The 25877-nt window shown below is 48.1% G+C and overlaps 1 protein-coding gene across 1 annotated transcript in view; it reads left to right on the top strand.

The window, feature by feature from the left end:
* Positions 1-14611, top strand: part of LOC140522523 (uncharacterized) — a 30437-nt gene extending 15826 nt beyond the window's left edge. Inside the window, exon 4 of the mRNA XM_072637936.1 lies at positions 14520-14611. The gene's annotated coding sequence lies outside the window, so the exon portion shown is untranslated. The remainder of the gene's footprint in view (positions 1-14519) is intronic.
* Positions 14612-25877: the final 11266 nt, after the last annotated feature.

The following is a 25877-nucleotide window of genomic DNA, read 5'->3' as shown; positions in this document are numbered from 1 at the left end:
TGGGAGTCCCTACCCATCCCCTGACTTTAGGCATTAGCCTCCCAGACCTCCAGTTCACCCCTTCACCTCAGTCACTCCCTGGAGCTCACCGTTAGCCCCAAAGTGGTCCACTTCTCTAATTAAGAACCCAGAAGTGCCCTGTCTGACTGTCACATCCTGTCATTTCAACCTTCCCTTTGCCTCAGTGTCCTCAACCTGTTCTTTGCCTTTAATAAGACCTTCAATTCTTCTATCTCTCAGTACTTTCTTAGGTCATCAGCCCATGCAGACTCCCCTCTTCTGCCTCCAGTTTCCACTCAGTAGTTAGCCATTTCAGTTCTGTACTGTCCTATGCCTGCTTGTTCCATCACTGCTCTCTAGCCAAACCTCAGCCTTGCATCACTCCCACTATCTGCCTCTTGTAGAGGCAGAACACAGAAGAAATTCATAGGAAGTCTATGGTATCCAATCTCAGTTGGGCTCCTACTGCAGCAAGGCAGCCCTTTTATTGATTGATTCCCTATCTCATTCCCCACAGAAGCCATTCTAAGACATCTCTTTGCCCCTCAACCCTCCCATACTTTCCCCTTTCTCCCTCAGCTGAGGCTCTGGCCTCTTACTTTACAGAAAAAATTGAGGATTTTCAATGACCCCCTTCTCTCATCCTCTTTGTCTTTAAACCCCTTGACCTCATCTCCCGCTCTCTCCTCCTTTCCCCTAGTCTGGCAAAGAGATGGTCAACGCTTCTTGTGCCTGGTCCCTTCCCCTCCTATCTTCTTCTGCAGATTGTCCCCTCACAAAATCTTCCTATCTACTGCCTTCGAACATGCCCATCTCCCCCACTTTTTAAAAACCTTCGCTAAACCTCAATATCTCTTCAAACAATTATCCTATCCTTTCAAACCAATTTAGTCCCCCTCTGCAGTAGTCAGGGTGAACTGACATTATCATTTACTATGACTGCATTTACTACATTATCTCAAAGTGCCAAGTCCTACAGAACTGAGCCCCACACATGATCCCACAGATCATGTAAGGCCTTCTCCTGTTTGCCCATTACACTCTCTCCTTAAATCTTTGCTGTCCTCAGGGTCCTTGAGGTCCTTGGGAAGGCTCAACCATTGTCCTTTCAAAGTGCCTATCCCGGTGTCCTGAACTAAAGAATTTCAACAAAGAATGTTCTCGATGGCTCCCTACATATCATTTAGAGACCCAAGCCCACTTAGTACAGTTTCAAGTCATCCCCAAATTACAAGCTTTAAAGAGGTCCTACAGAATTTATGACATTGACCTGGAGATCAAAATCATCCTGAAAATTAAATTAGGCAAATTCAACAACTGTTACAATATTCAGTATTCTCATAGTTTGATTAAAGATCAGAGCACATTTATATATTTTTTTTCTAAATACACATCACTTTCTAATCCCTTAGTCATTGACTGCAGAGACAGGGAGATCCTGTACTGTTTAGAGGACTCATAGCATGTGACCATTAACATGATGAGAAACACAAAAAATGGAATAGGAAGGTAGACCTTAGCCATGAGCAATTCTCCCGAACTGGAGATGTGGATAAATGCACCAAGGGCAGCTTCCCAACTGATTTTCTGGGTCATCTAGTCATCATCTGGATTGTTACTTCTTGATGTCTCCCAGCATCAGCTTACAGGAGGCAGCTTTCCATCTTTAAAATATCTTGAAAACGAATCTCTTTAAGACCTGTCAGCTTTGGCGTGGGTTTCTTCTCTGCAGACCCAGTCTGGTCTGGCTGCTTTTCCTGACTTCACCCTTTGTGTTCCGTTTCCATTTCCTTATTTCAGACATTGGCGACCAGAGGCTAACCATGGTGAGTCTACCATCATCAGTGAGTCTCACATATTAACAGAGCAACATTAGCAGAGCTGTTGGATTTATCACCTATTGTCTCTTCAGTTTAATTTAGAAAAAATTATTGGGATAACCAAGCTTGGTTGGGTCTCATTAAAAGTTTCCTACAAACTCCCCCCACTCCTCTACCCTTCATTAAAACAAAAACTCAAACTCTGTTATGCATTATTTTGTCCTCCTCTGTAACATTTTCCTGGGCATCTAGGTGGCACCATTGTGCCTAGTCTGGAGTCAGGCACGGTGGGTAGAGAGCTGGGACTGGGGGCAGGAAGACTGATGTTCTGAGTTCAAATCTTTCCTCAGACACTTATTAGCTGTGTGACCCTGGGCAAGTCACTTAATCCTGTCTGTCTCAGTTTCCTCATCTGTAAAATGAGCTAGAGAAGGACATGGCAAACCGCTACAATATCTTTGCCAAGAAAACCTCAAAAAGGGGTCATAGAGTGTCGGACACGACTTAGCAACAAAAGACAACAGGGAGGGGTGATCTAGCTTCCCAGTCACACAAGGCTGGGTTCAAACAGTTCATCAAGTTTTCTCACAATTCCCATAACTGAAAAAAGTTTTCTCACAAGACAGAAGCTGGACTAGGCCCATAATTGAATAGAAAGGGAACTGAGCTAGCTCCGACAGTGAGGCACGAGATGGAGTCAGTGGGGTTCACTCTGTTCTCACAATTCTCTCATCCTCATGACAGCTCTGTGAGCTTAGGCCAGTAGAGGATAAGTGACTTGCCAAGGTTGCACAGTATTTGAGGCAGAATTCAGACTAAAGTCTTCCTGACTCCCAAGCCAGCTGTCCGCTATTCCCCCAGCTGCCTCAACAGTCCAGTGATCATCTATTGGGCACTAAGGGAGAAAAGGAGAATGAGTGTGGTAACCAGCACGATGAGATATGAGAGGCTGAATCAAGTCATGAGATGCTTGGTGAAAGCAGCCCTTCTTACCCCCACCCCCACCCCCAGGTAGGAGGCTGTCTTAGCTGCAACAAGCACCTCCTCACCCCCAGACCCCTGCCTTGGTCTAGGTTCCTTTAGGTTGAGTTGGAGGTTTTCACATAGAAATGATCCTGAGCATATAATGATTTATAAATTAGTTTGAATGAATGAGTGGAGAAAATGATTAGGCCTTTACTGTGTGCACCCAAGCTCTGGGGAGACAAAGAGAAAAGCCATTTGGGGGAGATAGGGGAGATCTCAAGAAAATGCTAGAGGAAAGCCCGTGGTCCTTAGGATTACGCTAGAGCAGAGACTGGCTTCTTCAGTCAATCAGTCTGTCAACGCACATTTGCTAAACACTGGGGAGGCCAGGCAGACAGTCTGTGCCCTCATGGAGCTGTGGTTCTAATGGGGGACCATGTTCAAACAAGCATGTACAATGCAATATTGTAAAGGCGAGATAAATCGGAGGGAAGGCAGCAGCAGGAAGCAGAACCTGGAGACCTTTCTTGTAGAAGCTGAGATCTGAAGAGAGAACAGAAGAAACCAGGGAAGCTTGGAGGGAGAGGGGAGCAGGGAGGGCATGGAGGAATGGGGGCCAGTCAGGGAAAATGGAGAGATGAAGCAGCATTAGATCCTGGAGCAAAGTGTAAGAAATCTGGAGAAGTCGGAAGGAGAATATCATGGATCCTAGAGGGGATGGGCCAGAGTTTACTGCTCAGATAGACTGGAATGAGGGGAGACCTGGAGTAGGGGACCCAGTCAGAGGCCAGGGGGCAGAGTCAGGAGACAAGGGGGCAAATCCAAGAGATATTTCAAAGGTAGAATCCCTAGAAGTTGGCATCAAATGCAATATAGTGGATGAGAGAATGAGGAGGAAAGGATGACGTCTGGGGTAGGAGGCTGGGTGTCTGGAAGGATGGTCATGGGTAAGTCTGGAGGAAAGAGAGGATCCTGACAGGTCACCTGACCTGGCCTAGTCCTGCTTGCCAGGGATAATATGGACACCTTTAGGTGCTGGTCTTGGGGGCTGCCTGCAGGGCACAGAGGAATGCTATTCCATGAGCTTCCTCACTGGTGCTCTCTCCTAAGCTGCCTAACAACCCTTCTGAACTCATTTGGTTATTATTAACAGACTCCCACCTGGTTGTGAGCCCCTGGCTCCATCCTCCACTGACCTCCCCCTTTGCCCATCCTCTTCAATCCTCTGCTGTTCCCCACTCCTTCTACTGCACCCTCTAGAACATTGTTCTAGGGGTCACAAGCTTGTTTTCAATTTAAATCTTTTTCTTTCCACTCCTTTCATCTTCTGGCTCTCCCTTGAAGGCACCGCCTCCCTGGCCACCATTTCCAGAACCAGCTGTAAATACACATAAAAATATACTTGTGCAAAATTCCACTTATGTCTCCCTCCACCCCCCGCCTTGGAATATTTTTTGTTCATCATTGTTATTTCCAGGTTTTCCCTCCACCTCCATCATTCATTAACTTCCCCTCAGTTCCCTCAATCCAACTACAAAATCAAACATTCTGGTAGCTCAGAACAAAGCTGGAGAAAATCATGAAACTGTGCTGATTGGCTGCACTACAAACTTGGGCTGCATAACCTCCCTGGCTCCTCACTGCAGCAAGGCAACTCTTTTTCATCTCCCTAATTGACTCGCTATCCCACTGGCCTCTGCAGCCTTTCTATACCTTTTCATCCCTCTCTCCCATAACTTCCCTCCCTGCACCCTTAGCTGAGAACCTTGCCCCTTATTTCACTGAAAAACGTGGGACCATTCCCTGAGAACTCCTCCCTCTCATCAGTTCAGGCTCCCAGGTGCCCTCTACCACCCATTACACATAATGAGGCAGCCCTTCCCTTTGACAAGGCAAGCCCCACTGTGTACACAAGTGATCCCGTTTCACCCTGGCTTCTCCGTCACATTGCGCCCTCTATCATGCGTGCCCATGCTCTTATTTTCAGTTTTTTCATTGTCTCCTGGCTGCTTCTCTATGGCATATCTCCCCCATCCTCAAAAAGTCCTTCCTTGATCTTACCTTGCTAACTCTCCTCCCATCTGTGGCTAACCTCCTTAGCAAGCCATCCTCAAGAGATGCCACTGCTTCCTTTTCTCTCACCCTCTCCTTAACTGTCTGACCTCTGGCACTTCACAGTTCTACAGAAACTGCCCTCTCCAAAGGGAGCGGCCATCTCTTAGTCACCACATCCAATGGCCTCCTCAGCCCTCATCCTCCTTGACCTCTGCAGCCTCTGATGCTTGAGTCACATCTTCTCTCGAGGTGTTCCGGACATAGCTGTCTCCTGGTTCTCCTCCTATCTGTCTGGTACACCTTCTCAGTCTTAGCTGGATCTTCAGTCAGGTTATACTCTCTAACCTTAGAAAGCATCCCCCACCGCACCCTGGGCTGTGCCCTGGGCCCCTTTCTCTTGATCTCATCAGCTCTCATGGATTCAATGATCACTTCAGTGGGAAGAATTCTCAGATCGATTTAATCAGCCCTAATCTCTCCACTGACCTCCATCCAGTCTCGATGGTTGTCACATCTTAAAGTCAATGTGTTCAGAACTCAACTCATTATCTCCTCCCTACCCCCTTCCCTTCTCCCCAAATTCTCTATTACTGTAGAGAGCACAGTGCCCCAGCTCATAATCTGGGTGTCCTCCTTGACTCCTCACTCTCCTGCTCCCATATTCAATTTGCTGCCAAGGCTTGTAGATTTTACATTTGTAACATCTCTGGAATATACCCCTTTCTGTCCTCTGGCACTGCCACCCTTCCCCCCATGCAGTCCCTCATCACCTCAAGTCTGGGTTACTGCAGTAGCTGCTGGGGGGTCTGTGTACCTCAAGTCTCTCCCTCCTCCAGTCCATTTGCCCATTCAACTGCCAAAGTGACCTTTCTAAAGCCCAGGTTTGATCATGTCAACCTCCCTACTCAATAAATCCAATGGTTCCCTATCAGGATTAAATACAAAATGCTTAGTTTGGCATTTGAAGCCCTGCACACCTAGTCCCTGCCTCCCTTTCCAGTCTTCTTGCATCTTACCACCAGCCAGAGACACTAGCCTCCTTACCAGGTCTCCCATCTGTCTTACTGGATTCTTCCTGACCCCATGGACCAGATTATCCATGGGGTCTTCCTGGCAAAAATACTGAAGTGGTTTGCCACTTCCTTCTCCAGTGAATAAAGGCAAACAGAGGTTAAATGACTTGCCCAAGGTCATGCGGTACAAAGTGTCCGAGATTGGATTTGAACTCAGGTCTTCTTGACTCCATGGCTTTGCTGTGTGCACCATGGCACGCCCAAGCTGCCTCCTGCACCTCTTTTGGCTCTGTGCATTTCCTCTGTCCCCCATATCTGGAAAGCTTTTCCTCCTCACTCTCCCTTCTGTCTTTTCTAGCTGTCTTCAAGTTTCAGCTGAAGTCCTAACTTGGACAAGAGTCTTTCCCACTGACTTTCATACCTCTGTTAATCGTCCTCCATTTCTTTTTTACATATCTTGTTTATCTAGCCCCTTAGACTGTGAACACCCCAGGGATGTCTGCCTTTGTACCCCTAGAACTGAGCCCTGTGCCTACTTAGCAAGGGCTTGATGCTTAACGATGGACTCAGAGACAGACAGACCTACTCTCTCCAAAGCTGAGGGTGATCTGTCTCTCCACGGACAGTTCCTTCTCAGACCATCTGCTGCCTGACTCTGTGCTCTGCACTGCCTTTCTTCTCTGGCTTTTCCTGACACTTTCCTCTCCTGATTTTCCTTTTTCTCGCCGGATCATGCCTCAGACTCTCCGCCTTACCCCTGAGTGTTTCCCAGGCTCTCCCCTCTTCTCTCTCTGAGTAACCTCATCAGCTCTCACGGGGTTAACTATCATCTCTAGATATCCCCTCGCTCTCTCCCTAGAGGAGGAACAAGCCCATACAACCCATCTTTCCCTGAGTTTCAGGCCGACATCACCAGTCGCTTACTGGATATTTCAAATTGGATATCCTGGAGACATCTTAAACTCAACAGGTCTAAAATCGAGGTTATTCTTTTTGCCCCCAAATTCTCTCCTCTTTTTTTTTTATTTTTTTATTTATTTTTTATTTTTTAATGTTTAACAATCACTGCCATACAATTGTGATTTTATCCCCCCCACCTACCCCTCACTCCCCCCCTCCCTCCCCACGACTGCATACAATTCTGTATAGATTCTACATATACTTTCCTATTGAGTATATTTTCACTATAGTCATGCTATGTAGTCAGACTAAGATAAATGAAAGAAATCGTATAACAAATCAGAACATGATACACAAACACATACACATACACAAACATGATCTGCTACAATATGTGAGTGACTTCCATATTTCTCTCTCTGAGTGTGGCAGGCATTTTGCCTTGAGATCCTCCATTGGGATTTTTTTTTTTTTTGGTAAGAAGTTCTTGTGTTATTACAAAAATCTAAGTCTACCAGAAAAAACTCTCACACACTGTGGTTGTTGCTGTGCATAAAGTTCTCCTGGTTCTGCTCCTTTCACTCAGCATCAGGTCATATAAGTCCTTCCAGGCCTCTCTGAAGTCTTCTTGTTCATCATTTCTTATGGCACAATAGTACTCCATTACATTCATATACCATAATTTATTCAGCCATTCCCCAATTGATGGACATCCCCTTGACTTCCAGTTTTTGGCAACTACATAGAGTGCTGCTATAAATATTTTTGTACATGTGGGACCCTTTCCCATTTTTATGATCTCTTGGGGATATAGACCTAGTAGCGATATTGCTGGGTCAAAGGGTATGCACATTTTTGTAGCCCTTTGGGCATAGTTCCAAATTGCTCTCCAGAATGGTTGGATGCGCTCGCAGCTCCACCAACAATGAATTAGTGTTCCAACTCTCCCACATCCTCTCCAGCATTTATCATTTTCTTGTTCTGTCCTGTTTGCCAATCTTATAGGTGTGATGTGGTACCTCAGAGTTGTTTTGATTTGCATCTCTCTAACCAATAGTGATTTAGAGCATTTTTTCATATGATTATAGATAGCTTTAATTTCTTCTTCTGAAAATTGCCTGTTCATATCCTTTGACCATTTATCAATTGGGGAATGACTTGTATGATTATACATTTGGGTCAGTTCTCTATATATTCTAGAAATGACGCCTTTATCCCCGAGCTTAGCTGTAAAAATTCTTTCCCAATTTACTACATCCCTCCGGATTTTGGTTGCATTGGGTTTGGTTGTGCAAAAACTTCTCAGTTTAATGTAATCAAAGTTATCCATTTTGCATTTCATAATGCTTTCTACCTCTCCTTTAGTAAAGAATTCTTCCCTTCTCCATAGATCTGATAAATACACTATTCCTTGCTTCTCCAGTTTATTCATGGTATCAATCTTTATACCTAAATCATGTACCCATTTGGACTTTATTCTTGTGTACGGTGCCAGGTATGGGTCTATGCCTAATTTCTGCCACACTGTTATCCAGTTTTCCCAGCAATTTTTGTCAAACAATGAGTTCTTATCCCAGAAGCTGGGGTCCTTGGGTTTATCAAACAGAAGGTTGCTATATTGCTTGCCCACTGCATCTTGAGTGCCAAGTCTATTCCACTTGTCTACCTCTCTGTTTCTTAGCCAATACCAAGTGGTTTTGATAATTGCTGCTTTATAGTAGAGTTTGAGGTATGGTAGCGCTAGGCCACCTTCCCAAGCATTTCTTTTCATTAGTCCCTTTGATATTCTGGACCTTTTGTTTTTCCAAATGACCAAATTCTCTCCTCTTAAGGGCAGATATCTGGCCTTGGAATCAGGAAGATTCATCTTCCTGAGTTCTAATTTGACCTCAGACTAGCTGTGGGACTCTGGACAAGTCACTCCACCCTGTTTGCCTCAGTTTCCTGATCTGTCAAATAAGCTGGAGAAGGAAATGGCAGGCCATTCCAGTATCTTTGACAAGAAAATCCCAAATATGGGGTCATGAAGAGTTGGACACTATGGCAAAATGTCCCCTCTTTTGAATTTCCCTGTTTCTGTTGAAGGCATCCCCATCCTTCCTGGGTTTCAGATTTGGAATGTCAGCATTGTCCTCGGCTCCTCCCTCTCCCTCAGGCACAGACTGTCAGGTGCCAATCTGGTCTTTTTTACTCTCACAGAGTCATTCTCTTAGGATGGATTCTGTCCACTGCCACCAAGACCACCCGAATTCTGGTCCCCATCACATCCTCCTGTCTGATCTGTACACAGCTGCCAAAGCAATTTTCCTGAAGCACACGTCTGACCATTTAATCAAGGCTCCCTATCTTCACCGTCTTCCCCAACCTCTCTGAGCAGTGTCATTGCTCAATTGCCTCCTACAATCCAGCCGTGCTAGCTGCCCTCTCTGCTCCTGACTCTAGCCCGTTTTCAGCCTCCTGCCCTTTGATAGCCATCTCCCACTTCTCGAGTGCTCTCTTGTCTGGGTTCGGCCTCCTAAAGACCCTTTCTTCCTTTAAGATGCAACCTAAGCGTCATCTTTGTCTGAACCTCCCCTAGGGAGAGCTTAGTGCTCTCCCTCCATAACTGATTCACTTTTACCTACTTTGTAAACATATAGACATATATGCATGTATGTATATATGTATTCATTATTTGTATTATATTGGTTTTTTTGTATGTATTTTTCTTCACCATTAGAGTATAAGCTCTAATATTTGCATATTTTGCATCAACTTATCTGCATCCATGTTGTACCCCCAATAGTAGAATCTCACGAGGGCTCCCTCAAGACCTCTTGAATGTAATTCAGCAGAGCTTTCCACGATCTCACTGCATTTGCTTTCACTTTTCTATCGATCACATTAAGTAGACTTCCAGACAGGCTCCAGGCTGGGGGTTAGGGGCACAAGGACCCAAAATGACACAGTCCCTGCTCTCAAGAAGGACATGAGCGTCCGTGTGAAAAGATTTGGACAATAAATTCAAGGGGGTATGGAAGGAAGGGGGTGAAGATCTGGGGAGTTTTTGTTCACTGTTCACTTATTTCAGTCCTGTCTGATCCCACTATGATCCCATTTGGGGCTTTCTTGGCAAAAATACTGGAGTGGTTTTACCATTTTATTCTCATTTTACAGATGAAGAAACTGAGGCAAGCAGAGTGAAGTGACTTGCCCAGGGTCACCCTGCTAGTAAGAGTCAGAAGCCAGATTTGAACTCTGGAAGATGAGTCTTCCTGACTCTAGGCGCAGACCTCTGTGCACCATGGCACCATCTGGCTGCCCTGAAGACTTACCTTGCATTAACTACAAGTGAGGATAGGTGCTGAGGACCTGGTCCCTGTTTTGTGTTCCATATATCCCTTGAGGAATAACATCTTCTCATTTGCCCTCTGCAACCCCTTCGGGCTCGTATAGTTCATTTTCACACTCAGTTCCTACAAATGGGTGATTGGGATAGACAATTGTAGTCTTTAGAATTCACAGTAAGGCAAGGGACCATCCGGTCCAGAGGCATGGCCGCCTCTCAAGAGGATTTGGGGTATTCAGGCCTCAGTCAGACTTTCCAAGGACTCCCAGACTCTCGGTTTCCTTCTGCAGAGAACAAGAGTTTCTTCTGGTTTTGGATCTGCGCCACAGAGAACATAAACCTTTGGCTATGTATTTGTGCAGACCGACCCACAAGAAATTTAGTGTTAGCTCACCCTACCCACTTGAAAGTCAGGGGTGCCAGTGAGGTGGGCAGATGGCCTCAACCTCCCTCATCCCTCATGGCCACATCTGGAATGGAGCTAAGAATACACGCCCTGCCTCAGAGGGGGTGGAGAATGTGACTTTTAAATGTATATGAAATAAATTTATCAGATGGGTTTATATATACCTATGTACTTATATACGTTTGATGTACTTCTATGTTGCATATAAACATTCATTCCTTTTGTTTTCATATAGCCTAAATTTCCCCCTATACCCCTCTCCCTCCTTGACAGTCATCCCTTATAACAAATTTTTTTTTAAGAGGAAGAAGAAAAATTCATCAAAATGAATTGCTATATAGAAAAAAATAGGACCTTATATGTAATATTCCACAGCCCTGGACTCTTTCCCCTGAAAGGAATGAGAGGGGTGGGAGGGATCTTTGGGTTTCTCTTGTTTGGCGCCAGTTTATTCTTGGTCACTTTACAACACCCCCCCTCAAGTGTTCTGTGGGGCTGTCTGTCTGTGGCTGTGGGTCTTGCTTTCTGCTCTCCTAACTTCCCTCTGCATTTATTCAGGCAGGTCTCCCAGGCTTCTCCAAGCCCGGCCAGTCCCTCTTGGATGGGGTATCTCCATCCATTTCCTACCCGGTGCTTGGCAGGTGTCCTGATCGATGACCTACTCTTTGTTTCCGAATCTTTGCTGCCAGAAAAAGCCCTGCTGTGGCCCCTCTCTGTCGTGGGATGTGTGGGTCAAAGGGCAGGTTGGGACATGTTAGCCATTGCATTGCCATCTTTTCCTGACTGTGTTCCAGTCTGGTTGTACTGCCCCACAGCATGGGGTTACTTTTTCCAGCTGTAAAATGCCATGTAAATGAACGTGGTGGTTGCCTTCCCTGAGAGTCAGGAAACTTTCTGGGGAAGAAAACTCATTTTTCCCAGCTCACAAGCCAATGTCATCACATGTTGAAATTTTGTGGTCGGCCGGGGTGACCATCCCACAAGGCATCCCACGGGGTGCCTTGTGTCTCACACGTACTCACATTCACTCATGTTTACCACCCTGGTCACCCTGTCCCACACTGACTTCCAAGCACCAGAGTTGAGTCAGTGCTGTGAATGTCCCAGGAGAGGGCGCTGGTGCTCCTCCTCAGAGGTGAGGTGTGGTTAGGTAACCCCTTTCTTAGCTGGCTTCTCCTCTATCAGATCTGGTGCTCAGTTCAGAGCCAGCAGCCTATACAGATTCCCCCGGTGCTGGCCTGCACCTGGTGCTCCATAGCCTGGGGGAACTGAGCCCAGAGTGTGGCCATCTGCATCACTTCAGCATGCCCTCTGCCCTGTGGTCAGCAGCTTTTCACCTCCCCAGGGATGACCTGGACTCTTCTGCTTGGCCCCCACAGTCACTCCCTAGAGCCAAAGTCTTCGAACTTAAGTGTGGTGGATCGTTTGAACAACTTTAAGCATTTTATCCTAGAAACAAGATGATTTGGGTTACCTATCCCCCCTTTCTGCATGCCATTGGTCTCTTCCTCAGCCACTGGAGAAGGTGCAGCAGCTCCCTGCTCTCCTCCTGCATCCATCCATCCATTAATTCACTAAGTACCCAGGGTGTGCAGAGTTCTGTGCTAAGGGTTGTTGGGTTCGAGGCTTAGAGAGATGAAGAGCCTGGGCTCTGTCCTTCTAAACACTAGAATCTGGGGGTGGTTGGTGCCCAATAATTATAGAATATAACCTTAACAGAGTGTAGTGAGAGGCCCAAAGTCCTGTGACAATTCTGAAGGAGGAAATGGCAAAGACACCATGAAGGACACAACCTTGGAACCAAGATTCCACCCACTGTTTTAACAGATGGAGCTGGACACAGAGGGGAAGGCTAGGGAAGAGTGTGGACAAAGACACAGAGACAGGAAACTAGAGTCTGACCATTTGAGGCCCTGGAGCTAATGCACCTTTTGGAATCATTATCTCCCAAGATCATAGATTAGGAGCTGGAGGGGCCTTGGGGCTCCTGGGTCACCATCATAGGGCACATTAACAAGAATCTCCTCAGCTGATCTTCTCCCCACCCCTGGGAGAGTGGGGCTATCATTATCCCCATTTTACAGATGAGGAAACTGAGGCTGGGAGAGGTTCAGCAGTTGGCCAGGATCATCACATAGTGAGGTTAGAATTGAACTCAGGTCTGCTTGACTTCAGGTCCATTGCTCTACCCCCATCTACTCTGTACCCTCACTTATCTGTAGCAGAGAGAGCTGGCCTGAGTGTAGTGTGGATTTTTATTTAAGTAGATATGATCCAGGATCCAGCCCAGTCCATCTCTGGGGGATATTCACTTTTGCCTCTATGAGGAGAAAGAGGGAGTCTGTAGCTTGGACTTCACACTTGCAACAGGGGCAATGGGCTAAAAGTCAATCAAAGGGTTGCACTTGAGGACCTAGAAGGCCACATGTGGCCTCGAGGCTACAGGTTCCCCACCCCTGAAGAGCTACATTTCTCTACCACACATCAAATATTGGTAGTCTAGGGCTAGGATGCTCCTTTTTAGGGTTCAGAATAAAGGCCACTTTCCCTGGATACTCCAAATGGAAAGAAGGAAACAGCAGCTTCCTTTGGCTAGACTCCTCTCATTGAATGCTGGTTATACAAAAGACAGTCATTGAACTAGCAAACCCACTTATCTATGAAAACAATAAACAGAAATTGGAGAGGTTACCCAGAGTACACGAGACTATTCTATCGTCTCCTCTGTATAATTTCTTCAATGCACTGCCTTTGGCTTGGGAGCAAGCTACAAATCTCAGCTCAACCAAGGAAAGAAAAATCTAACAGGGAAATCTGCCCATAGTAGTTTCTAAGGTTTCAGGGGCTGGAAGTTAAGAGACACATTGGAGCGAGCCTCCTCCACATGGCTGAGGCTTTGGGGACTGCAGTTAGCCATTCAGAAATGTGTACCTTCTACACTCCTCTTGGTCTGTCTCTGTCTCTGTCTGTCTCTCTCATCTCTCCACATTTAGATGATCAGGAATCATCTCTCTTCTCTGGATGCAAACACAATTAGGTCACAGGGTTACCCTTCAAAGGAATAGTCCTAAGGGTCTTTGGGTGGAAGTGTTATATATCCAAGAGAATTCACCTGCTAGAAGGTCTCAAGGGAAAGTTGGACCAGTCATTGGAGACTTGGGCATGAGGGAGTCTGGCTGGATGATCTCCAAGACCTCCTTTCCCTCTAAATAGATGACTTATAGAGCTGTGATAAGCATTTGCTTAGAAAGGCAGTTGGAGATGCAGTGGATAAGAAAACGTGAATTCTAGACCTGCTCATGACAGAGCAGCTGAGGAAATCACCCAAGCCCTAGGTGATGCAGGGACGGGCTTTGGTAGTTAGATTTCCGTGCCTTGTAAGTTCTCTAGATCCCTGAAATCCTGTCAACTCAGGAGAAAGCCCCTGATGAAGGGCATGCAGGCTCCTTTCCCCCACCATGCTTGTCTGAATGGCAGACTAAGTTTGGTTTGTTGTTTTCTTTTTTTTTTTAACCCAGGCTGATACATTTTAAAGGCTTTCTTGCTAGATGACTTTACTTGTCATTTTAATTGACACAGGGTCCCTTGTTTAAACTTGAACGCAGAGATTATGTCTGGAGAGAGTTGGAACACAGAGCCCTCAGCTGCTCCCCTGCCCAATTCAGCCTCTGGATTGATTGGCCATAAGTAGGTGTCATTGACTTCAGCTGAGGATAGAGACCACTCATCTTAGGCAGATTCCTTCTGGCTACACATGCTTTGCTCAGCACCCAGGGTGTGCAGAACGCTATGTTTGGCACTAGCAGGTGCTTACAATCTCTCTTGCTTAGAGGGGCAGGAGGAGGAGAGATAAAGTTGTGCCCCGGCTAGCCATGATCTGTAAAATGCCAGGTTGAATTCACAAAGCAGAATGGAATTGTTCCCATGGTGTGTTAAGGGCAGGGGCTACGCCACTGTAGTTGTCTGCATTGTCATAGTGGTGGTCCACCCCATGGACACAAAATGCAGGTTCTCCTTTCTTATGTTTACAGGCTTCATGGGACTTGAAGGAAACTAGATGTAAGATCTCACATCAGACACCAGGATCCCACTCACTTTTCTTAAATTTAAGAAAAAAAGAAAACGGAAGCGAGTGAGGATGTTTCACTAACCCAGAAGAAACCGATGGGAAGAGGCCCAGGTAGGGTGAACTCCTCCTGGTTGGGAGCTGGCTGTCGTGGGGTGGTGGGTGGGCCCAGAAGGTTTCTGTTTCATCCTGGTTCTCCAGCTCTGATCTGTGCCCTAGCATTGCCCCCAGCTGCTGCCATTTTTCATGCCTCCTTGGATGCCCTTCTTCCTATGGGGTGTGGGATGCCCCAAGGCTCTTTCATCTCCTGACCCTTTGGAACAGCCTGCTCACCTGGATCATAGCCTTTGAGAAAGGCTGAGACAAAGGCCTGGCATGTGCCCTAGAGGGGTATGAGAGGAGGAGGAGGGAATGAGTGAAACTTGAATTGTCTGGGGCTACTCAGGAGCGAGGCCTTTTTCTCTAGATGGGCTGGAAATGCTTTACAAACCTTAAACCGCTTCCTAAGTGAATGCCCAGTGCCCATGGCTCGTGATCCCCCTGGCCTGCAGGCTGAAGCAGAGGAGGGCCCTCAGGGCACAAGCTCTTTCTTCTCCTCTTGTGGCCCTAGGGAAGCAGCCCTTCCTACTGTACTCAGATTTGGCCTAGACCAGCTGAGTGACTACCGGAGGTGCCACAGGGCATCATCTATACCAAGTCCCCTTGATTCCAAATTTCAAGCTTTTTCCATAACCCAGGAGGTGCCGCAGTGAGTAGAGCCCTGAGGCCTGGAGTCAGGATAGACCTGAGTTCAAATCCTGCCTCAGACATTTAATAGCTGAGTAATGCTGGGCAAGTCACTTTACCTCTGTCCGTCTCAGTTTCGATAAAGGAAGGTTTGAGGTGTGAGATGCAGCATGGGAGCACCAAAGGAAGGTCATGATATCCAAGGTAGCTCTCAGGCCTTGGGTCATCAGGCTGTGGAGGATGGTCCCCCTTAGATAGGGTGCCCTTGGATTTGACAAAGTCAGCTTTATAGACTCTATCAGAGTTGAGTCCAGTCACCTCCACAATGGGGGCCACAAGGCCCATGACTTTTATAGGGAGGGAGGGAGGCAGAGTCTTTCTCAGAAGCATCTGATTGATTTTTTTGTTTCTGATGTTAGACAAAGAGACCTTCAAAGGGCCCAGGTCAGTCCCCTTCTGTTTGCTGGCTTCCCATTCATAGAGCCTGGGACCTTCCAGAGAAGGGGGCAACAAGTGTTCAGACAGGAGGAGAAAAGCTTTCTGGACCATCCACTGCTGGGTGGTTAAGACAGGTGGGTTTTCTGATCGTCCATCCACAAGCATGAATCACGTGCTTCTCTTGTACTAAACAGAAAGTGGGCAGCGTGGCCCCTGCCCACAGGAGCTCCCAGTCTAATGGGAGAGGCTACAAGGAAACAACTAAGATCTACACAGAGCTCGTGTACAGCAATTTCCTAGAGAAGAGGCTTGGGAATCAGGTGGGCACCAGCATGGGGTATCCCCAGGTGGCACAGGGAAAGGCCTCTTGCAGAAGATGGGACCCAGCTCGCCAATATCCCCACAGCCTCAGCACTGACAGACTGGAGGAGGAGGCTGCGGATGGTCCCTGGCTCAGGTCAGTTACCTGGCTGACAAGAATAGCAGCCAGCTGATGGTGAAGGAAGTGGCTGGGGATGAGTCAGGCTGCAGCCTCTTTGATTTCCCAAAGGAAGCCTCTGAAGGCCCGACCTCACTGTCAGATGTGCTGAGTCCCTCGGAAGTGAATGAGCTTGTTAAACTAGGCTTTATGGGGATCCCACAGAAGCCACACCTCCGGTGCGCTCCCCACACAAAGCCCTTAGCTGGCTAGGTACCAGCCAGCATGAGCGTCTCAGTTATTTACAAAGTTTGGGGGAAGAACACGGCCCTCTTCAGCCGGGCTGGGTGAGGGGTGTGGCTAGGCCACAGCTTCTAGACACCTGGCGTCAGGCAGAAGGATGGTGGCACATTAGACCTGGCATGGCTGCCGGGCTCCTGCTGCTTTACACACTGATTTATCAGGGTTCACCTTTCATGTCCCGAGTCTTTGACCTGGTAAATGGGGAGAACAGTGCCCTTTCCTGCCTTGGACATTGTGAAAACGAAAGGTATGAGTGCCTTTGATGGACTGTGCCTGGTTCTGGAGCCATCTGTGGTGAGGCCACGCAAGCCCAGCACAAGGGGGAATGATGGGCCCTGCCCAGCACCCTGGGTACAGGAGAGAAGGAGGGAGCCCATGTCTTAATGGAAGCCCTCGGCCATCTTGAGAACAACCTGGTCCTTGTCAGGCCTTGTAACAGAAGCTAATAATAGTTTGGATAAAAATGGGTTTGCCCTGGGCCCCTGTGATGGGCGCTGTTAGAGGCCCGCCACTAGTGCCGTGACTCAGCCCAATCTATGAAAGGTCAGTTAGGTGTCAAGGTTCAGTGGGGGCCAAAGTAAACCTTTCCTTGCACAACTAGGATGGGCCTGACACCCACAGGCTCACAGCACAACCATCAGTTGGCTCCCCGGGGGGCTGTTGTGGCAGTGTCCAGTCCACTCTGAGACTCAGCTCCACACTCAGTGAGTTCGTCCCCTTTGAGCTATTCTGGCCATCTCCCCCAGGAGGATCCTTCATCCCTGGGGGTCTACACATCTTATCTGAGCTACTCAGAAACAAAGGGATCTGTTTCTTCGGAGGGAAAAGTAACCCAAGAAAGCAGGGACCAGTCAGTGTCTACTTGCATCTTGTTGGAAGGAGTTTCCTTGACATTTGGAGGAGGCCTGAACCTGAGCAGAAGTCTGGCTGAGGAACAAGAAGGAAAATGGAATTGTTTGGCCTTTGTTTTTGTAGAGGACCCATGACATCCCAGAGTGATGTCTTAACTCCTGTGGATTGAAGTGAGGCAGAGCTGCTCAGAGTTGCCAGCCTCACTCTCTTCCAGAGTCATGGAAGACCAGTGGCAGGACAAGTCAGGATGACGGCGATGACCCGGGAGGCAGTGGGTGACCTTGGCAGCTTCCATGTCTGACCAAGCTCTAAGCGCTCCCCAGTGCCTGCTTCTGGCCCCCTCCCCCCAGAGTCACTGAAACATCCTGCCATTCTGCCTGGGGAAGTCTTCACATGCTTAGGGTAGACACCCCCCTCACTAACAGGTTTGAGGCCCTTGGGTTACTCTTAACCTGGCTCAGCCCATTCACCAAGAGTTTTATAGGGGTGTGACCGCTGCACACCATACAGCTTCTTGGAGCCGCAGAGGAGAGTTGGGTGGCAGGGGGACCCCAGAGGTCAGTGAGCAGCCCTCCCACCAGAGGGACTCATCCTCCCTGAACACCATCATTATGAAGTTAAATAGTCAAGAAACGGATTCCTGAAAGAAATCACTTTGGGAACCTCTAGGCTGGAGAATGAAGACACACTGAGGGATGCCTGCCGCTGATCGGGAGTGACCCCACTAGGCCCAAATGCCCAATAAACCATAGCCACCCTGGAGTTGGCTTTGGATCTGAGTTGGGCTAGGGCTAGAGCTCACTCTGACCCAGTTCTCCTTAGCCTCCGGGCTGCTCCAGGCATTTAGAAGTGGGTCAGGGATCGTCATGGCCCTGGAGCCCCTCATGACAAAAGGTCCATAGTGGGGAGCCTCGTGTACTCCTGGATCCAGGGACCCTGCTGCTTTGGCTGATACCCCTTCATCTCTGGGCATCCTGCCTCCCCTTCCCCTGACCTGGAACCCTCGACACCCCTCCCTCTTTCCCCCTCTTCCCATGCTAGGGCCTTCTGCTTTTACCTCTGCCGATTATCTCCATTTTATCCTGTTGCTGTTTGCCTTTGTCTCCCCCACAGGACAGGGAGATGCTTGAGAACAGGTCTGGGCCTTGTGTTTAGCAGGGTGCCTGGCACCAGCAGGTGCTTAATAAAGGCTCGCTGACTGACTGACTGACCATCTGTGCTCAGATTTTTTGGCCGCCTTGGCCTACTCTTTTCCCCATACTCACTAGTGGGGGTCTTGTTCTCTGGGAGGCTGGGAGGAGACTTGTGACTGTCTTGGAATTCTAGCTGTGTCTGTTCTCTCCATGTTTCCCCAGGGAAGGAAAATCAATGATTAGAACTGAGAGAGGAGTCTAGCGTGGGCCCCGCCTACTAGTCTCCTCCATATTACCAATGGGGCGGGTCTTTGGGGCCCAAGCTCAGGCCCGCTCTCCTGGAACATCTGGATGACTGTTCTCAGAGGGCAGTAAACAGCAGGTTGATTCAAAGCTGGGAGGTGTTGGAAAACCCCTTGGGCAGGAGATTTCGAAACGAGATTTAGGTTAGAAAAAAACCACAGTGGGAGCGGTTGTGGAGAATGAAAGAGATGGAAAACCTCCAAGCCAGATAGTCATTGAGAAAGGAGGAGAAATGAGAGGGTATCAGTGGCGTGGGATGGAGACAGAGATAGCTGTCTGCCAGGCCCAGGGCTCTGATGAAGGCTCGCACACAGTAGGACTGCAGTGTTCGGTTCATGTCAACACCAGCAGCTTGGTGGTGAACCCCGGGGGACTTCAGAGAGAGCTGGCAGAAAGTCCCAAGGGAGAATGCCCGGATGGCTAGGATCTGGGGAGGGAAGGAGGTACATGCAGCCTCTGTGACCGCTGCAGCTGCCAGGCCAGTTGACTGCCTCGATGGCGATCTAGCCAGGTTAGATCAAAAGTCTCTAAGGCCAGCAGCCTCCATCCCAGGCTTTCGGTGGCACCAAGTGAGTTTTAAGGACCACACTGAATATAAACAAAGGAGAATATGATGGTTATGGAAGAAATCTCCAGGAAAATGATGAAACAAGAGGGAGAAGTGTTGGCTGGACAAAATAAGGTGAGAAGAGCAAAGGAGAGGCAGGGTAAAACAGAAAAGGAATAGAGAAGGCAGAGAAATAATCCTTTTGCCCTGCTCCAGGGGCCAGGGGGGACCAGGGGAGGGTGACAGAGTCCCAGAAGGAAGAAGGCAGGACTATGAGTGAATGGCCTGCATCGGGGCAACAGCAGTGACCACCACTCCTTGGGGACACTTTGTCCTGTGCTGGATGGAGATCAGAATCATCCTCCACTTAAGGAAATAGCTGCCAACCAGTTAGCAATGAGAGGTGGAAAGGCTTGGTGATTCACCTTGTTTGTCTCCACCACTCAGAAGTCATTATTCCCCCCCCTCCCCCCCACTGCTGTCTCGTGGAGGGTGGAGACCCACCTAACCAGAGTGACAGCTTGGCCTCTTCTGGCTCCTCTGATGACAGATGACATGCTGTGACATCTTCACCCCACCCACCTCAGCCCCCAAGCCTTTTGCAAAGACAGCAGTAAACAAGCGATGGGGTCACAGACCCATCCGTGTGGGGTTCCCCCTTGTATAGTTCCTATAGGATGTATCTGGGGGAGCCCTTCTCAGGAGTCCCTGCCCCAAAGGAGACAGCGTTTTAACCATGGGGAACTATTCTTTGATGGTACAGTCCAAATAACTCCAATGGTTACTAGGGTTTCCAGAAAAATGAAATGATTTCATGGAATCCTGAAATCCTGGAGCCAGGATGGAGTTCAGCACATCATGGGCAGAAAGTCCATTGACAAATGATTAATCAACCCACATTTGAAGACCTCCGTTGATGGGAAGCTCACTACTTTGCCCATTTCACTTTAGAACAGTTCTAATGTTTAGGATGTTCTTCCTTATCCTGGACCTCCAGGGCTGATTAAAACACGTCTCAGCTCTCTTCCATATGGCAGTGCCTTGGAAATCCAAGAAAGCCATCAGTCTCTAGAAATCACCTAATGAGGCCTGAAACCACCAGACTCTACTATCTAACATTTCCTATCTCTCCATCTAAGTCATGGGTTATCTGGAAAGACTTTATTAACTGCTCTTCAGAGTTCTTAGGTCCCCTGTGTCTACGGCGTTCTCCTGACCTGTAGGAAGAGGAAATATAATTCATTTTACATGACTTGTTCTTGATGAACCTTGTGGTCACAGTCTCCCTTTCTGAATGCTCCAAACCTCTCCCTTTAGTGGTGCATTCTAGAACTTTGCCAGGAACTGAAGTCAAGCTCAATGGTTTCTAATTTGGAGAATCCACCTTCTGGCCCGTCTCCATCGCCATTGTCCACAGTTCTTTGGAGACCATCCAGTGCTACCAGACAGCTGCCCCTGGAAAAGAAGAGAGGTTACTCTCATCAGAGAGGTGACCATTGATGATCTGGCCCAAGGACCCAGCCCTTGGAGCAGGCCTGGCCTTCCCCATGGCAAGGGCCACCAAGCACCTGACTTCTATGATGTCAAACTAGAGAAGAATCAGGCTCTCCTATCCTATTCCTGGCCCTCCTACAGCTTTGTAGATGACCTCAAATAGAAATGATTCCCAGGGTCTGCTACACTAGCTGTGTGACCTTGGTCAAATCACCTCCCCTTCAGGTACCTCAGTTTCCTCAGCTGTCAAACGAGAGTAATGGTATTTGCGTGGCTTGAATGCCTCACATGCCATTGGTGAGGAAAGCATTTTGTTGACAGCTACAAGCTCTAGAAATAGGGTGCATGGTGATTAAAGGTGGGACTGTAATAATAGGGCTAGTAGAGGTTTGTCTAGAGGATGACAAGATGACGAGGGGATTGGCAAACACTCGTTAAGAGGCTCAGTGGAAGGATCTGGGAGGTGTGTCTTGGGGGAACCTAAGTCCAGGAAGGGCTCTTCTGGAGACAAGTAATCGGCCCCAAGGCCAACTTTGGATAGATGGCAGGAAAAACTCTTGACCAGTGAAAGCCGTCCCAGACAGAGAAGGAGGGGTACCCTGGGGGGCCTCCCTGGCCTCCTCTGCTGGAGCCTGGAGAGACACCCTCCTGAGACCAGGATTGATTGTGCCATCAGTTACTCTTTCCCTGATTCCTTTAGCTCTTAAGATACAGGGTCCCCAGCTCTCAGGAGCCTCTTCTCTTTCTTCTCCTTTGCCTTCATCAAATCCCCATCTAAGCCACAGGCTTAGAGCAAACATGGGTCTAGGTTTTCCCCCATCCATGTCCCAACTTGCTCCCCTTCACCCAGTAGCTTGAGGCTCCTCTGGAGAGGAATGCTCTCCTCTCCTCAGTCCTCGATACTTTGGGGCTGCTTGGGAAGATGCCTCATCTGCCGCTCAGGGGCTCATCTGGAGGCTCAGGACTTCTGGTGTTCCATGGCAGCCCTGCCAGGACACACACTGTGCGTAGGGGAAAACTGGCCCAAATGACTCAGGATGCCTCCAAAGAAAAACCCAAGAGGCCTGGGTTGGGGTACACAGCACCCCCTCTTTCCTGCTCCTCCCATTACTCTGAATTGAGTTGGTACAAACTAGTCTTTGCACAGACTGCAGACCGTAAGCATCTTGAAGACAGTCACTCTTGTGGCCTTCATTTCTGGGTCCCCAGTGCCTGGTCCATAGCAGCTACTAAAAGATGCTGAGTGAAGCAGGACCACACAGGGTTCTTTAAGGGAGGTCCTTTATTGGGCAGGCCCGGGGGGAGGGATCCTTGGTGTCCAGGGCCAGGCTCCTAGAAGAAACAGTCCCTAAAGGGGCTCCAGGCTGCGGGACTCAGCAACATGCTTTCTTGTTGGGCCTTGCGTGAGGCTAAGCCTCCCTCCTCTTCCGGAGTGCCAGGCGGGGCCCGCTCCTTTTGCCCTGTTATTACCGCTGGCAGAGGGAGAGCCAGGCAGGTTTGTTTGTGCCCCGGGGAAGGAGAGACTCAAGTCAGTCCAGTTCTCCTGGTCCTGCTCATTCTCTGTGTGTAGGGGAGGAGCCGCTGGGGCCTGTTACCTGGAGTACCCCCAGGGAGGGGCTGCCAGGAGCCGGCCAGACTGGAGCAACAGAGAGGGCTGAGGGCGGCGCTTCTGGCCTGACCAGCATCCTCGCTGGGTTTGGAAAGACGGAGCCTGTGGGGAGGAGGTCAACGGAGGCAGGGAGGGCTTTAGGGCTTTGATTCATCCCCAGGTTGTGTGGGCCTAGAACCTTTTCTCCTGACCCAGTACCTGCAGCCTCTTCTCAGGCTCGCTGTCCTCTTGAAGCCTGCCCCCTTCCCTCCTTGCTTCCTGTGGGCATGAGCCTTTCAGAACTTTTGTAGGGAATGAACGTTAGACCTGGAGCAGGGCTGGCTTCCCATAGCAAAAGCTGTGCGTGTCTTCCAAGACTGTCGCCCTTCTTAAGTCTGAATTTCTGTCCTTCATAGCGGAAACTCTTAGAGAATTTTAAGATCTCTCCTTTCCTCTCTCTCCTTTCTCTCTCTTCTTTCCCTTCTCTCTCTTTCTCCATGTCTCTTTTCTCTTCCCCCTCATCTCTTTCCGTCTCTTTCCATCTCATTCTCTCTCTCTCTCTCTCTCTCTCTCTCTCTCTCTCTCTCTCTCTCTCTCTCTCTCTCTCTCTCTCTCTCTCTTCCTCTTTTCTATTTGAAGCCACTAAGTTCTGGAATACTACTTAAATATTTTCTTCAGCAAACATCCCCATGTGTTTACTGATACTTTGCAATCTCTGCTGTGGTCTGTGGGGTTGTCATGAGGCTAGAAAGCCTCTGCACCATAAGAGTCTGTAACACTGACTGCTCTGAAGTCTGGGCATTTGTCTCAAGGGAGGCATGCAGCTCCCTGAAATTTCATAGCCCAGCAGTGACATTTGGTGGCAGTTGGGACCTGCTTGCATCATACAAGTGTTTTTAAATGAGCTTAGAAGGTACTGTCACAGCGGTGCTGATGGATCGTGTTGCCCAGTGGTCTGAGTAAGGAGGTGAGCTGCCTGCTGCCACAAGACTGGCCCTATTTCTGGCTCTTCTATGATCTGAGTGCCTGGGTCACTTCCCCTCTCTCTGTGCTTGTTTCTCAGTTTCTTCTACTGTAAAATGAGGGCAGTGGACTAGCTTGAGATCTTAAGTCCCTCTGATTCCTCGCCATAAACCAAGGAGAAGCAAAGGAGAAGGACGAAACATTTGTGATCCCTAGTGAGGAAGTCTTGGGAGTGGACAGCAGGCTGAGGGAGGGTGTTTCCTCATTTCTCACTGAGCTGCCTCCTCCAGCTTGTCTTCTGGGACCACTGGGCAGCGGAGCCTCAGCCCACTGTCAGCAGGATGCTCACTTTTCTATCATGCTTGGGTCCAGGATCAATTGCTAAAGCTATCATCTGATTTATTTCCACTCATATTTGAGGGGTTGGATTGTTAGGGTTTATTCTCCCCTGTTTTACAGAGAGAAAAACTGAGGCACGGAGAAAGGGCCACCCTTCACTTCCTGGTCAGGGAACAAGCACCTTGGACCATGTCATCTTTACCTAGCTTTGACTCTCAGCTTCCTACTGGAGCCCCTAGCTAGGTAATAACAGATCATTCAGGCTGGACAAGTTGTGGTACATGAATGTAATGGAATACTATTGTGCTATAAGAAATGAGGAGCAGGTGGATTTCAGAAAAACCTGGAAAGATTTACATGGACTGATGCTGAGTGAAGTGAGCAGAACCAGGAGAACACTATATACAGTAACAGCCACATTGTATCATGACCAACTTTGATAGACTTAGCTCTTCTCAGCCATACAAGGATCTAAGACAATTCCAAAAGACCCATGATGGAAAATGCCATCCACATCCAGAGAAAGAACTATCAAGTCTGAATGCAGATTGAAGCAGACTACTTTTTCTTTCTAGTGGTTTTCCCGTTTTGTTCTGATTCTTCTTTCACAATATGACTAATGTGGAAATACGTTACTACAACTGGACCTGTATAGCCTTTATCAGATGGCATGCCATCTTAGGGAGGGAGAAGACAAGGAGGGGGAGAAAATTTAGAACTCAAAATCTTATAAAAGTGAATGTTGAAAACTATCTTTATATGTAATTGGGAAAAATAAAATACTATTAAGTGGGGAAATAAAGAAAAAAATTCTGGAATCACAGCATCCTAGAATTTGAGTGGGAAAGCATTTCAGCAGTCTCTAAGTCCCATCCATACCAGAAAGAATCTCCACCATCATATGCCTGACAAGGAGCTTCCAGGGAAGGGAGGTACCCTTCTTTCTCCAGGTAGCCCGCCACTCTCCTTTCAGGCAGCCAAAACATGCCCATTTGTAAAATGGCCCCTTTCTCATGGTTCTGCCCTCATTAATCTCCTCCATCCTCCCTATGAACATCCCTCAGAGTCTCCTCATTGCCAGCTTAACTAAGTAGTCCTAGTTCCTTCAACAGTAGAAAGAACAGGCACAGTGAATGATGTCAAAATAGTTATAATTCCACTTGGAAATAAGCTTTTCATCTGACTGTCTTTTCTTTGCCTTGTGTCAGATGCCGCGGCTTCTTCCTCCTTTAACTGACCCTTCTCCGCCCTGGCCCCTGAGCTGCCTTGACTGTTTCTGCAGTGGTTTCCATCTAACACTTCTCTAAGGGAAAGGTGCATTAGCACCTTTTTATTTGGTGGAAAGAAGGCTTTGATGAAATGGCTTGACCAATAAGCAGACAAATCTAGATTTAGAACACTGACAACTCAGTGAGCTTTTCTGTTACACCATGTTTCCCCAAATCACCGAATCAGAAGGATCTCAGAAGCAGGCCTCTAGTTCTACCTCTCATTTCACCCAGACCTGAATAAAAATGGCAGCCATAGTAAACCCATGAAGAGGTCATCAGTCTTTCCTTGGAGACCTTCTATGATGGGGAGCTCACTACCATTCAAGGCAGCCCATTCCACCTTGGAATGGCTCTAAATGTTAAAAATACTAAGCTGAAATGTGTCTCTGTGACTTTCTCCTTTGGAAGCCAAGTAAAACAGGGTTAATTCCTCCTTTTTTAGGGGTGGGGGACAAGGCAATCCAGGGTCACACAGCTAGTAAGTGTCAAGAATGACCAAGTCATGATTCTGAGAGCCTTCCCCATTCTTCTTGCCCTCCTATGGATGCTCTTGGTCCTGCGTGTGGCATCCAGAGCTGTCCCACAGATGCCGCCTGAGTAGGACCCATGGCAGCCAGGCTCGTCCCTCCCAAGGCAGCTCAGAATCTCATCAGCGTCATGGTGATGATAGAGTTCAGTAATGCCCCACCCCTCTTAGGCTCCCCCACCCAATCTGGTACCTTTTTTAACCCAGGTGTAAGTTTACATTTATTCCTATTGGATGTCATTTGATTAGATTGTTCTACAGGGCAGCCAGGTTTAGAGTCCAGAAGACTCATTCTCCTGTGTTCAAATTTGGCCTCATACACTTACTAGCTGTGTGACCCTGGGCAAGCCACTTCACCCTCTTTGCCTCAGTTTCCTCATCTGTAAAAATGAGCTGGAGAAGTAAATGGCAAACCTCTTCAG

The sequence above is a fragment of the Notamacropus eugenii genome, chromosome 2 (genome assembly GCF_028372415.1).
Source record: "Notamacropus eugenii isolate mMacEug1 chromosome 2, mMacEug1.pri_v2, whole genome shotgun sequence".
Taxonomy (NCBI): domain Eukaryota; kingdom Metazoa; phylum Chordata; class Mammalia; order Diprotodontia; family Macropodidae; genus Notamacropus; species Notamacropus eugenii.
Note: the sequence above shows the minus strand (reverse complement) of the source record. Positions and strands in the feature narration are given on the sequence as shown.